At 47.7% G+C, this 4,943-nt stretch overlaps 1 protein-coding gene across 1 annotated transcript in view; it reads left to right on the forward strand.

Annotated features, from left to right (window-relative positions):
• The first annotated feature begins 4,120 nt into the window (after positions 1-4,120).
• The window catches only part of gnb2 (guanine nucleotide binding protein (G protein), beta polypeptide 2), an 11,820-nt gene continuing 10,997 nt past the window's right edge, over positions 4,121-4,943 (forward strand). Inside the window, exon 1 of the mRNA XM_037688105.1 lies at positions 4,121-4,745. The gene's annotated coding sequence lies outside the window, so the exon portion shown is untranslated. The remainder of the gene's footprint in view (positions 4,746-4,943) is intronic.

Below are 4,943 nucleotides of genomic sequence, written 5' to 3' on the forward strand. Positions count from 1 at the left end.
TAAACAGGAGCAACCTCAACACAAAAAATACTGAAGTAAACAAAAACAAACACTGATCAACCTGTGATGCAAAAATTTTAATGAAACTTTCAAAAGGACAATGCTACACATTTATATACATATATATATAGATATATGTACATGTACACATACATATATATATATATATATATATATATATATATATATATATGTGTATATATACATATATATGTATATACATAATGTATAAAAATATGTATATGTATATATACCCGAGTAAATGAGAGGGTGGCCTCTCTCCGCCTACGTGGGGGGGACGGGTTCTGACTGTCGTTTGTGCTTATGCACCAAACGGCAGTTCAGATTATCCACCCTTTCTGGAGTCCTTGGACGGGGTACTGGAAAGTGCACCTCCTGGGGACTCCTTTGTTCTGCTGGGGGACTTCAATGCTCATGTGGGCAATGACAGTGAGACCTGGAGGGGTGTGGTTGGGAGGAACGGCCCCCCTGATCTGAACCAGAGTGGTGTTCTGTTGTTGGACTTCTGTGCTCATCATGGATTGTCTATAACAAACACCATGTTCAAGCATAAGGGTGTCCATATGTGCTCTTGGCACCAGGACACCCTAGGCCGCAGTTCGATGATCGACTTTGTCATCATCTCATCTGATCTGCGGCCGCATGTCTTGGACACTCGGGTGAAAAGAGGGGCGGAGCTGTCCACTGATCACTACCTGGTGATGAGTTGGCTCCGATGGTGGGGGAGGATGCCGGTCAGACCTGGCAGACCCAAACGTATTGTGAGTGTTTGCTGGGAACGTCTGCCAGAGTCTCCTGTGAGACGGAGTTTTAACTCCCAACTCCGGGAGAACTTCGAACATGTTCCGAGGGAGGTGGGGGACATTGAGTCTGAGTGGACCATGTTTTGTGCCTCCATTGTCGAGGCGGCTTACCAGAGCTGCGGCCGCAAGGTTGTCGGTGCCTGTCGCGGCGGCAACCCTCGAACCCGATGGTGGACACCGTCGGTGAGGGATGCTGTCAGGCTGAAGAAGAAGTCCTATCGGGCCTTTTCGGCCTGTGGGACCCCGGAAGCAGCTGATGGGTACCGGCAGTCCAAGCGACATGCGGCTTGGGTGGTCGCTGAGGCAAAAACTCGGGCATGGGAGGAGTTCGGAGAGGCCATGGAGAATGACTTCCGCACGGCTTCGAGGCAATTCTGGTCCACCATCCGGCGTCTCAGGGGGGAAAGCAGTACGCCACCAACACTGTTTATAGTGGGAGTGGTGTGCTGCTGACCTCAACTCGGGATGTTGTGGGTCGGTGGGCGGAATACTTTGAAGACCTCCTCAATCCCACCGGCACGTCTTCCACTGAGGAAGCAGAGCCTGGGGACTCTGGGTCGGACCCTCCAATCTCTGGTGCTGAGGTCACCGAGGTGGTTAAAAAGCTCCTCGGTGGCAGGGCCCCAGGGGTGGATGAGATTCGCCCGGAGTTCCTTAAGGCTCTGGATGTTGTAGGGTTGTGTTGGCTTACGCGACTCTGCAATATTACGTGGACATTGGGGGAAGTTCCCCTGGATTGGCAGACTGGGGTGGTGGTCCCCCTATTCAAAAAGGGGGACCGTAGAGTGTGTTCCAACTACAGGGGAATCACGCTCTTTAGCCTCCCTGGTAAGGTCTACTCGGGGGTTCTGGAGAGGAGGGTCCGTCGGATAGTCGAACCTCGGATTCAGGAGGAGCAGTGTGGTTTTCGTCCTGGCCGTGGAACACTGGACCAGCTCTACACTCTCAGCAGGGTCCTGGAGGGTGCGTGGGAGTTTGCCCAACCGGTCTACAGGTGCTTTGTGGACTTGGAGAAGGTGTTCGACCGCGTCCCTCGTGGAGCCCTGTGGGGGGTACTCTGGGAGTATGGGGTACCGGGCCCTTTGATACGGGCTGTTAGGTCCCTGTATGACCGGTGTCAGAGCCTGGTCCGCATCGCCGGCAGTAAGTTGGGCTTGGTCCCGGTGAGAGTTGACTCCGCCAAGGTTGCCCTTTGTCACCGATTCTGTTCATAATTTTTATGGACAGAATTTCTAGGTGCAGCCAAGGTGTTGAGGGGATCCGTTTTGGTGGCCTTAGGATTGCGTCTCTGCTTTTTGCAGATGATATGGTCTTATTGGCTTCATCAGATCATGATCTACAGCATTCGCTGGAGCGGTTCGCAGCCGAATGCGACGCGGTCGGGATGACGATCAGTTCCTCCAAATCCGAGGCCATGGTCTTGAGCCGGAAAAGGGTAGAGTGCCCTCTCCGGGTCAGGGAGGAGGTCCTACCCCAAGTGGAGGAGTTTAAGTATCTTGGGGTCTTGTTCACGAATGAGGGAAAAATGGAGCGTGAGATCGATAGGCAGATAGGTGCAGCGTCAGCAGTGAAGCAGGCGCTGTACAGGTCTGTCGTGGTGAAGAGAGAGCTGAGCCAAAAGGCGAAGCTCTCAATTTACCGATCGATCTACGTTCCTACCCTCATCTATGGTCACGAGCTTTGGGTTGTGACCAAAATAATGAGATCTCGGATACAAGCGGCCGAAATGAGTTTTCTCCGCAGGATGTCTGGGCTCTCCCTTAGAGATAGGATGAGAAGCTCGATCATCCGGGAGAGACCCAGAGTAGAGCCGCTGCTTCTCCATGTCGAGAGGAGCCAGTTGAGGTGGCTTGGGCATCTGTTTAGGATGCATTCTGGACGCCTCCCTGGTGAGGTGTTCCTGACACGTCCCACCGGAAGGAGGCCCAAAGGAAGACCCAGGACACGCTGGAGGGACTATGTTTCTCGGCTGGCCTGGGAACGCCTCGGGATTCCCCCGGAAGAGCTGGCCCAAGTGGCTGGGGAGAGGGAAGTCTGGGCCTCCCTACTTAGGCTGCTACCCCCGCGACCCGACCCCGGATAAGCGGAAGAAAATGGATGGATGGATGGATGGATATATACATATATGTATATGTATAATATGTATATGTAAATATATATGTATGTATATGTATATAAACATATATATGTATAAATATGTATACGTATATATACATATATATATATGTGCATATATGTATATATGTATATATACACATATATATGTATATGTATATGCATATACATATATATGTATATGCATATACATATATACATACATATATATATATATATACATATATATGTGTATATGTATATATGTATGTATATATGTACATGCATATACATATACATATATATGTGTATATATACATATACATATATATGTGTATATATACATATATATGTGTATATGTATATATACACACATATGTATGTATGTATGTATGTATGTATGTATGTATGTATGTATATATATATATATATATATATATATATATATATATATATATAGATAGATAGATAGATAGATAAGTGTTGATGTTCTTCTGCGTTTAGTCTCATTTAAATGAGTGTTGGTTGTTCATTTAAATGAGTGTTGGTTGGTGGCTCTAATCGTTGTATTGTCGTTGTTTTGAGGTATAAAATGAAGTAAAGTTTAATATCCTCTGTATGACCCACAAAGTGAACAAGTGGACAGAACCTGACCTGTGCTGATCTGCATACACAAGGCTCATTGGATCAGTATTTATGAGGAAACAGAAAGACCTCAGTCTCTCTGTTGTTGGCCTAATTCTCTGAGCAAATGTTGCTGTTTGATCACATTATTATGAATGAATACGTGCATTAAAACTTACCACTCTGTTCACCATTTTTGTTCATTTTCTCCTTTGAAAATTTGGCTCACATTATGGACCTCACTGCCAAAAACAAAACAAACAAACAAACAAACAAACAAACAAACAAACAAACAAAAAAATTAACAAAATATAAGAAATGACACCAGTGTGTTAAGAATCTGCATTATTCATAAATGTTTATTCTACACAACTGCAATTTATTTCTGCAACTTTCGTCAAGCAACTACTGAGAGCTGGCTTTAGATGGAGAACCACCTTTACTTTTTAGTCCGTGTTTCTACCTCACTTTAAACTAAAGAAGGTTGCCAAGGAGGGGCGGGCTCAGGTGTGTGGTTACCATGGTGACCACAATGAGCCCCTGGCAGCAGCAGCAGCTTTCTTTTGATCTTTGCCGACGTTTGATCTCAGCGCAGATGATCGCAGAGCACAGCATTTTGAAAATGTCTTCAGGACCGTTTGGGTCTGGGTCATTTTAATTTTCTGCGCGCAGATTCGACTCGGTGAGTCCGAGGAGGCAGTCCCGACATACGGAGGAAGGGAGGAGGCAGCCGGAGAGAGGAAGGAAACGAGGATAACGTCACGAAGACTCGCAGTAGAAAAAAACAAAAACGGGCTGAACCGTGTTTAATGGACGGTCTTTGACGCGAGCCGGAGGAATCGAGGCCCAAACCGTTCCGTTTTCTCCTCCTCCTCCACCTCCTCCTCCACAGCACACGGAGCAGGATGTTTGTGCTGAGGAGCTGAAGAAGAGGAGCAGACCTCCACATTTCATCTTCCTCCCGGAGCTCCAGCAGCAGCAGAGAAATGGAAATGTGTGGAGCCTTCCTCCTCCTCCTCCTCCTCCGTTCGCCTGTTTTCTGAAACCCGGATCGTGACACACGGAACTTTTTTCTCCGGATCGGCCCTGAACTGCACCCGGGCTCCCTTCTTTAATGCGTAAAGACGGGTTGAAAACGTGCACGGCGTTTTGGGGACGTGTCTGCGGGTCTGTGTGAGACGGAAGCGTCGGGAGAATTAACAGGTAGCCACCCTTCACATCACAGCAGCGTTAAGATGGCGATCCTTTCATGAGGTCTGCAGCTTGACCCGCATTTCACCGCCTTATTTATGATTAAAGCAGGACGAAATGGGTAAATAAATAAAAAGATGTGGCTAATCAGCGGCTTCAACTCGCAGGGCCAGCCTTCTTAAATGCAGTGATCCCCCCCCCCCCCCCCCC

The sequence above is a fragment of the Nematolebias whitei genome, chromosome 14, assembly GCF_014905685.2.
Source record: "Nematolebias whitei isolate Nwh7 chromosome 14, NemWhi1, whole genome shotgun sequence".
Taxonomy (NCBI): domain Eukaryota; kingdom Metazoa; phylum Chordata; class Actinopteri; order Cyprinodontiformes; family Rivulidae; genus Nematolebias; species Nematolebias whitei.